This window comes from Chrysochloris asiatica, unplaced genomic scaffold (genome assembly GCF_000296735.1).
Source record: "Chrysochloris asiatica unplaced genomic scaffold, ChrAsi1.0 scaffold00061, whole genome shotgun sequence".
Lineage (NCBI taxonomy): Eukaryota > Metazoa > Chordata > Mammalia > Afrosoricida > Chrysochloridae > Chrysochloris > Chrysochloris asiatica.
The window spans coordinates 12,377,327-12,387,715 of NW_006408579.1; the positions used below are offsets into that span (position 1 = coordinate 12,377,327).

The 10,389-nt window shown below is 37.1% G+C and overlaps 1 protein-coding gene across 1 annotated transcript in view; it reads right to left on the bottom strand.

Annotated features, from left to right (window-relative positions):
- Window positions 1–10,389, bottom strand: part of GRAMD1C (GRAM domain containing 1C) — a 157,744-nt gene that overhangs the window by 142,285 nt on the left and 5,070 nt on the right. The window contains exon 2 of the mRNA XM_006864173.1: window positions 4,152–4,255. The gene's annotated coding sequence lies outside the window, so the exon portion shown is untranslated. The remainder of the gene's footprint in view (window positions 1–4,151; window positions 4,256–10,389) is intronic.

Sequence of the window (10,389 nt, forward strand, 5' to 3'; positions counted from 1 at the left end):
ACAGGAAACTGCATAATTCCAGCTGTATTCAGAAGAAAACATGGAACGAGGAATATCATTGCTGATATCAGATGAATCTTGGCTGAAAGCATAGAATACCAGAAAGATGTTTACTTTTGCTTTATTGACTATGCAAAGGCTTTTGACTGTGTGAATCATAACAAGCTACAAATGGGTATTCTGGAACATATAATTGTGCTCATGAGGAATCTATACATAGACCAAGAGGCAGTCAGTAGAATAGAACTAGAGGGTATTGAATGGTTTAAAATGAGGAAAGGTGTGCATCAGTGTTGAGTTGTATCCTTTCACCATACTTACTCAATCTGTATGTTCAGCAAATATTCTGAGAAGCTGGAATATATGAAGAATATTGCACCAGGATTGGACAAAGACTCATTAACAACCTGCAATATGTAGATGATACAACCTTATTTGCTTGAAGTGAAGAAGACTTAAAATATTGGTGAAGACCAAAGACCACAGCTTTCAGTATGGACTGCACCTCAATGTACAGAAAACAAAATGCCTCACAACTGGACCAATAAATAACATCATGAAAGTGCAGAAAAGATGGAAGCTTTCAAAGACTTCATTTTCCTTGGATCCACAATCAATACTCATGGAAGCAACAGTCAAGAAATCAAATGACATACTGTATTAGGCAAATCTGCTGCACAAGACCTCTTTAGAGTGTTCAAAAGCAAAGGTATCAATTTGAGGACCTATATGCGCCAACCCAAACTATGGTATTTTCAATATCCTCATATGTATGTGACAGTTGTACAGTGAGTAAGAGACAATAGAAGAATTGATGCATTTGGATTATGATGTTGGAGAAGAATACTGAAATATCATGGCCTGCCTCACAACAAACAAATTTGTGTTGGAAGTACAGCTAGGATGATAAGAATTCATCTATCATACTTAGGACATGAATGTTCTCAGGGAGAACCAGTCCCTGGAAAAAGGATAACATGCTTGGTAAAGTGGAGGCTCAGCAAAAAAGAAGATCCTGCAACGAGATGGACTGGCACAGTGGCAGCTGCAGTGGGCTTAAGTGTAACAACAACTGTGAGGATGGCGCAGAACCAACCAGGCAGTGTTTCGTTCTATTTTGCATACATAGTGATATTATGAGTTGGAATCCACTTGACTGTAGCTAACAATAACAATTCTGGCCTCTGAACAAATCAACTGTAAAGCTGTTCATGGCACACAGAAAAGTAGGTATTCACACCAGGGATGAAGGCAGGGACAAGGAAGCTGTAGTAGCCCAAATCAGAGTGTCAGAATCAGAAAAGAATGAGGAAGAGGTCCACATAACAGCACTGTCCAGAGTAGGATTTCAGAGCCCAAGTGGGATAAAAAGGGCTTCCTCTCAATGGCCAAATTTAGTACAACTTAAACATAAGAATAAATAATGATAACAATGGATTATAACCTACTGAATAAAATTTATAACTACAATTTCATATAGTCATGCATCATGTAACATCCATGTGGACCACATCGAATCACACACTTTAACAAACAACAATCTTTAAAAGTCTCAAAGAAATAAAAAATTAAGGAAGTTAAAAAGCATGACAACTAAATATAATGTGCTCTTCTGAATTGGGTATATTTTCTGTAAAAGACATTACTGGGACAACTGGGGAAATCTGAATGTGGTCTGAGCATTGATCTGTGGCAGTAAATCAATGTTAAGGTCTTGATTTTGAAGGTTATATAGAAAAATTACTTTGTTGGAAATACTGGAATACTTGAGATGTGAGGCATCAAGCTGACAATTTATGGTCAATGTAGGATGAGTTCTTTGTTTAGCACTTGGAAGTTTTTGTAAAAATGAGGTTGTTTCCAACTGAAAACACAATTTAAAATGCATTTGAAAGAAACTTTACAAGACAAAAGCATCATTACAATAATTCATTGTCATGATAGTGTTTCTGTCCCTCTTTCCTACCTTCCCTCTTTTCCCTTCCTTTCTTCTTTCTTGTTTCAACATCAGCTTTCTACTGTCACACACAACACTAACCAATTCTGCATATGTCTATAAGAAGAGTGTTCATATGTTGCCACTAAGATATGGCAGATGGTATAAGTGGATAATAAAATGATGAGAATTAAAAATAATTGCCTTTAAAAAAAAATATTACAATGATGACATGTTTACTTACATGGTACAAAACCACTGATTTTTAATATTTGCTACTATGCAGATTAACAATTTTGGCTACTAACTAAAAGGATGGAGGTTAGACTCTACCAACAGGTGCCTCAAAAGAAAATCCTGATGGTTAACTTAAAAAAAAAAACAAAAAAACTAGCCACTAGAAACCCTATGGACCACCATTCTACGGACACGTGGTGGTCACAGGTCAGAGTCAACTAGACAGTAACTGGAATGTGCAAGCATTATTGACTAAGCAACAACTAGCCATGCTAAAGGGTAAGTACTAGACTGCTAACCACAAGGTCAACTGTTCAAACCTACCAACAGCTTCTTGGAAACCCTATACAGGGTTGCTATGAGTCAGAATCAACTCAACAGCACTTAACAACAACACAGAACTACTAGGGTATTTAGAAATAATAAAGATGGTCTGCTAAAGCTTTGTTGTTTGCTGTTAAGTGCTGTTGAGTATGTTCCAACTCATAGAGACCCTATATAGGGTTTTCAAGGAGCAGCTGGTGGATTTGAACTGCTTATCCTGTGGTTAACAGTCCAGCACATATACTACAGTGCCACACCAGGACTACTCTTATAACGAAGAAATGAAAAACATGGGTGAATGTTCTCTGTAAACTATAAAGCACACATCAAAAAAAGTTTTTGTTAGCACTTAATCACAAAAAAATATTTAAAAATATCTAGATCTAGTGTTAGATAATGTATCAGAGGATCCCTGATGGTGCAGTGGCTAAGTAAGTGCTCAGATGCCAACATAAAAGTTGGCAGTCACTAGCTGCTCCACAGAGGCAGATGTGGCAGTCTGCTTCCATAAATTCACAGCCTGGGAAACCCTAGGGAGCAATTCACTCTGTCCTACAGAATCACGATGAATCAGAATCAAATCAATGACAACAGGTTTGGTTTCTAGTTATCTCTAACTAGATATACTCTACTCCAAAAAATGATTGCCTGTATACACAACACTGATTTCAGTAAGAGGCAGATTTTCTTTGTTATGTAAGAAGATGAGGTTAGAAAAAATGTTCACCTTTTCGCCCTCTGTGATGATTTGTATCGCATTTGGGATGAATCGAGCTGTTTTCTCCTTGGTCATGAAAGTTATATCCTCTAAAGCAATAGAAATCTAAATATATTAAAAAAAAAAGGGGGGGGGCGAACATTGCAAAACATATTTTCCAGAAGCATAGACAACACAAAATACCAAGTATTACATAAATCTAATCTATAAAACTCAGCTGAAAAACCAGAAGGAGTTAGTAAGCCCTTGCTTGTAATTGCAGGTATATATATGTAAGGTAAGTAGTCAGGCATTCTTCCTTTCAGTGCTTCCCTTCCCTACCCCGTCACCCCTATGTCCTATGTCTAACATTGGGACAAAACCATGAAAAGATATGTGGGTGTTCACGCTTTGCATTAACATGCAAATGAATGTCAGGCAGTCTGTCACAAAAGACAAGGTTTTGGCAGCCAGCAGGGTACATGTTCAAGTTGTTTTGTTTTGCAACCTGAAATTTCTTTTTCTAACTGCATTAAATATATACAATGGACCTCAAAATATAAATATATATATATATATATATTAAGCATTTATGCATATAACATAAAAATATATTTATGCATGTATAAATACAAATATGAGGAGCACAGTGGCTCTTAAGGATAAGCACTGGACTGTGAACTACAAGGTCCATGGTTCGAGCCCACCAGCTAGCTGCTCCATGGAAGAAAGAGGAGGCTTTCTACTCATGCAAAGATTTGCCGCCTCAGAAATCCTATACAGGGTCTCTATGAGTCAGAACCAACTTGATGGCAATTATCAATAACAAATATAGATATATAAGTACCTATACATTTATTTTAGCATCTAATGCCAATAACATGGTTATTCAAAGGACTGTACAAATTTCATATCTGTAAACTATTTTAACAACAAATCAAATACAAAATATCTTACTGTAGTTTCCCATTTGAAGATGTTGCTATAGAAACAAAGCCAGTTTTCTGAAAGGTATAGTCGTCCCTGTAGCAAAATGTCTCTTTGAAGAGCACAAGCATAATCTATATTCACAAAAACAAGGAACAGCTTGTTTACAAAAATCTGGTATCTTAATAAACTTATACTATTTAAATATACAAAAGTTGCCATGTTTGTTCATTCATTCATGTATTTTGGGCACCATAAGCCAGATATTTTTCAGGCACTAAAGAGCTCTGGTAGCATAGTGGTTACAAATTGGGCTGTTAACCTCAGGGTCAGCAGTTCGAAACTACCAGCTGTTCCATGGGAGAAAGATGAGGCTTTCTGCTCCCGTAAAGATTTACAGTCTCAGAAACTTTGTGCAGGGTCACTATGAGTCAGAACCGACTCCACGGCACATAGCAATAACAACAACAAGGGTCCTGGAAGGAGCTCTGCCTGGTAGCATAGTGGTTACGAATCAGGCTGGTAATCTCACGGTCAGCTGTTCAAAACTACCAGCTGTTCTGTGGAAGAAAGATGAGGCTTTCTGCTCCTATAAAGATTTACAGCCTTGGAAACCCTATGCAGGGTCGCTGAGAGTCGGAATCGACTCCATGGCACATAACCACAATAGCAAGGGTCCTGGTGTGGCACTGTAGGATAATCACTGAACTGCAAACCACAAGCTTTACAGTCACTTCTCAGAAACCTTATACAAGGTGGCTATGAGTCAGAACCAACTTCACAGCACTCAACAACAAAAGGGTTATAGTGATGAATAAGTCAGAAATGGTTCTTGCCCTCATGGAAGGCAGTCTAGAAGGAAAACAGACAATAAATGAGTAAATACAAAAATGACACACATACCTGAATACATCTTGACATGAAAGCATATGTCAAGATGTATTCAGGTATGTGGGTTGAGGGGTTTAATACAGCAAGAAAGGTTTTCCTGCAAAAATGATCTTTTACATGAGTATTGAAGATCCAAAAAGAACAGATCCAACAGAACAACATTCACAAAGACCCTATGGCTGAAAGAAACACACCACACTTGAGGAAGTACAAGAAGACAGATAGACCTCTGGGCTGGCAGATGTCTTTCAAGCTTTGAATTTTATCAGAAGCCATTAATGAGTTTTAAGTGGAAGAGCCATGATCAAAAGCATATTTTTAAGTGGTCATTCGATTTACACTATGAGAATGGTTCAGATATGTCAGTTGGGAATATTAGTCTACAATATTAGTCCAGAAGAAAGTGGGTGGTGGCTAGGAGATGATAGTATAAAGAAAAAGAAATAGTTTGATTCTGAGATATTTAAGAGGTATTACTGATGGGGAAGGAGCTCTGGTAGCGTAGTGGTTACGAATCGGGCTGTGAGCCGCAAGTTCAGCAGTTCGAAACTACCAGCTGTTCCGCGGGAGAAAGATGAGGCTTTCTGCTCCCATAAAGATTTACAACCTCAGAAACCCTATACAGGGTTGCTATGAGTCGGAACCGATTCCACGGCACATAACAACTGATGGGGAAATGGTGATTGATTAGATGTTGAATGAGAGTGAGGGTAGGGTCAAAGATGATTCAGGAAACTGTTTACATTATAGTTTAATTTTCAAAGTGATCCTTTCCACCTCAGCACTAAATTCCAGCAAAATGAAAAGTCTTAACTACCATTGCCAGCCAACATGTTAACACCATGCTTGTAGGATTAAGATTTGGCTTTGTGGCTGATGTAAACAGTATTGGTAAATTATTTATGTTAGAGGATACATAGGGCTTCTGATGGATGACAATTTTTACCCAGGGCTTCAAACTGGTTCTTCCTGGTTCAGTTATGGTGAAGGAAGTAAAACCAAAGAGACCAGATTTTTAAAATTTGGGTGAACCAGAATGGGAAAAAATGTAAGTCAAAGCTTCACTAGAAACTTAATCTAATTTATAAATCAATAGTGGCTACTAGAAACCAAATCTCTTGCCTATAAGATTTTAAGCAGAATCAGAAACAGCAGTGCCCTGTTTCAAAGATGGCAGCCAACTGCACCACTCTGAATGTGTGCCAGTTTCCATAGTCCTGCACAGTTTCATGCATCAGACTCCCGAAACGGCTCACTATGACTCTTCTAAGAATCTCCCAGGATTTCTATTGTAATAGTTTGGTTCCAGTTATCATTCTAGATCACCCAAATTTGAAAAAAATCAAGTTATGTTCTGGATTTAATTCCTCGACTATGACTAAGTGGGAAGAACTGGTTCAAAATCCTGTTTCAACCATCACATTTTAAAGCTTTGTAAAGTAATAACAGTATTAGTAAAATGTTACGTAATCCTCAAAATTTTTCAACTTGTTGTTGTTATGTGTCGTGGAGTCAGTTCCGACTCATAGGGACCCTGTACAGGGTTTCCGAGGCTGGACATCTTTACGGGAGCAGAAAGCCTCATCTTTCTCCTGCGGAACAGCTGGCCTCTAAGGAGCACTCTGGCTGCACTTCTTCCAAAACAGATCTATTGGTTCTTTTGGCAGCCCATGGCACTTTTCGTAATCTCCTCCAACATCATAGTTCCAAGGCATCAATTCTTCTACGATCTTCCTTATTCACTGTCCAGTCTTCACCTCCATAAGAGGTTATTGAAAATACCATGGCTTGGGTCAGGAGCACCTTAGTCCTCAAGCTGACATCTTTGCTCTTCAACACTTAAAAAAGTTCCTGTGCAGCAGATTTGCCCGTACATGAACAAGGTATCAGTGGCTAAATCTGGAACAATTTGAGAAACAAAATAAAATATAATATTATTGGATTCTAATAATTAATGTAGTCCTGGTGTGGCGCTGTGGGTTAATGCACCGGACTGCAAAATCATTTGAACTTCAAGGTCGGCTGTTTAAGCTCACCAGCTGCTCCTCGGAATCCCTATACAGGGTCACTGTGGGTTGAAGCTGACTCGACATTAAGTAACAACAACAATAATTAATATCCATGCGTCCATGCTGATATAAATAACTGTTTGATTAATTTAATAAGTGGCAAGAAGACACAAATCTTCTAGAATTCTTGCAGCTCTAGGTTATTTATATGCACATTAAGGTTTGAGAAGGCCCTGTTTAGGGATAGCACTAAGTAACCATTCCATACTGAAGGTTGAAAATCTTACTAGTTTCTTATACTTTGGACATATAATGGTGAAGAGGATCCCTAAAATATTTTAATCAATTCATGTATATTGATACAAATAATTTTACCAATGTGATCCAACGTCTAATTTATCATTCTTTTATGAACCATGGGTTTAGTATTATATCTAAAAATTAATCCTCAATTCTAAGGTTATATAGATTTTCTCATTTTCTTCTAGAAGTTTCATAGTTTTATATTTTGTATTTAAGTCTCTGGTCCATTTTGAATTAATAATCTATGTAAAGGGTGAGGTGTATGTCAAGGGTCTTTCTTTTTTTTGCATGTGAAAGTCTAATTGTTACAGCACCACTGCTGAAGACTATCCATTCTGAACTGAATTGCCATTGTACCTATGTCAAAGATCAGCTCACACTATTTATGTGAGTTTATATCTGGACTCTTTATTCCATGGATCTAAGAGCCTTTTTGTAAGTTCGACATTGTCTTGATTACTGTTGCTTTATAATAATTCTTTAAATTGCGTACTATGTCCTCCAACTTTGTCCTTTTTCAGAATTCTTCTAGATATAGTTCTTTTGCTTTTCCACAAATATTTTAGAATCAGTTTGCCAGTATCTTTAAAAAAGAAAAAAACCCAAAAAACAAAATTGCTGGGACTTTAACTAGAGAAATTTACATCTTTAACAATGAAGACATTTCCCATGTAAAACATTTATTTACGTCTTCTTTTATTTCTCTTACTGGTGTTTTACACTTTTCAGAATGCAGCGCCTACACACTGCTTAATTTATATTGAATTACGTCAGTCTGAGAAGCTTCTGGAGTATTAGCATGGCGCTGTAGGGTAAGCACTGAACTGGAAATGGCAAGGTCATCGATTCAAATCCACCAGGCATTCTTAAAAACCCTATATTAGGGTGCTATGAGTCACTGAGTGATTTTTTGGAGTGTTGCATCAGCCTTGCATACCTGAAATGAACACTCAAGCATAATCCATTATCCTTTACATATATTGCATTTGATTTGCTAATATTCTGCCTGTGCTTTTAATGTCTATGTTCATGAGAGATAATGGCCTCTAGTAATGGTCTTATAATGGTTTCTTGAAATAGTTTTCTTGAAATGTTTTGTCTGGTTTCGTATTATAGTAATAATCTCCACCTACAGTCAATGAGTCGATTCTGACTCATAGTAACCTTGTATAGGGTTTTGTACCTTTTAAGTAACTATTCCATTTTATCTAAATTTTCAAATCCCTAGGAATAAAGTTGTTCATAGAATTCTTTATTATCTTTTTTAATGTCCTTGAAATCAGCAGTGATGACCCATCTTTCATTCCTGATGTTGGTAATTTGTGTCTTCTATCCTTTTTCTTGGCAAGATAGATTATGTTGCTGCTATTAAGTGCTGTCAAATTGGTTTTGACTCTGCAACACTGTATAAGGTTCCCAAGGAGCGGTTGGTGGGTTTGAACCTCCAACCTTGTTGTTAGCAGGTCAGTCCTTATCCTATAGTGCTACACCAAACTACGACTTAATTTTTTTGTGATCTTTTCAAACAATCAGCTTTAGATTTTATCAATTTTCTCCATTTTTTTCAATTTCATTGATTTACACTGTAATCATTAGACTTGTCTCTGTACGTTGCTATGTGTGCATATCATACAGTTTATTTTACATTTTCATTTAGCTCAACACTATTTCACAGTCTTGACCATATCCCAACGCATACATCTCTTCACTCTTGAATACTGTGGAAGTTCTCCCTTGTGGGTCTTCACACATTCTTTTATTCTGCCTTCTGATCTTTTACCAGATTTTTACCTTCTACAAAACCTGTTAATTCTTTCTTTAGTGTTAACTCTACATGTTATCCATAGTTAAACTCACCTATTCTCCTGAAGCCAAATGACAAGGATATGCATTTATTCAATCATCCATTCATTCATATATCCAAGCATCCATCCATTCAATCACTGAATACCCGTTTTAAGTCCAGCACAGGGCCAGCTGTCAGGGTAACAACTGTGAACAATACAGATAATGGTTCTCTAAATGAATGGTAGAAGGAAATATGTGTATCACTTTATAAGCAGATTCGTTTTTCAAGATAGCTATGATGAGTATTATATTATGCATTTTAGAAAAGTTGTCATGGAAAATATCTAATTTCCAGCAACAGACTGGTAAGAAATATTTTCATCACACATGAAAAGAAATCTAATTTTCTTAAAATCTAATCAGCTATTACAAATTAAGAAAGAGGCAAACAACCCACTAGAAAAATAGATGAAGTTTCTGAAGACAAATGTTCACAGAGATAGAAATACAAATGGCTTATAAATGTATGAAGAGATGTTCAACATTTCTCAATCTTAAAGAAGCATGAATATAAACAATGATTAAATACTGTTTGAATCTATCAAACTTTTATTCAAGTAGAGTTCCTGAGGGGTTGCAAAATGAGTACTCACATACACTGCTGGTGAGAAGGAACCTGGCTCAGCCACTTTGGGAGGTCACGTGACAGCCGTGCTCATGGCCATGGCCTCTGTGCCATGATTCCACCTCTAGGAATACATCCTATGACATACGTGCACATGTGTGCAATGACAAATGGACAAGGAGTACAAAATAGGAAGCAACCAAAATGCCCATCAATCGAGCATTCATTACATAAATTATAATCCAGGCAACCAATTTAGCACTGCTATCAAGTGCTATCAAGATGCCATCAAGTCAGTTCCAATTCATAGCGACTCTGTTTAGGGTTTCCAAGGCTGCACATCCCATCTCATCTTTCTCCTGTGGAGCGGCTGGTGGGTTTGAAATGCTGACCTTGTTGTTAGCAGTGAGTGCTTATTCTACATCACCACAAGCACTCCTATAATTGATCAATAGGTTTAACATAATCTATCACTAGGTTTAACTTAAAGTTCCTTTAAGAATATAGATAGATAGATGATGATAGATAGATAGATAGATAGATAGATAGATAGATAGATAGATAGATAGATAGATGTTGTTGTTGTCAGGTGCCATCGAGTCGGAACCGACTCATAGTGACCCCATGCACAGCAGAACGAAACAATGTTCGA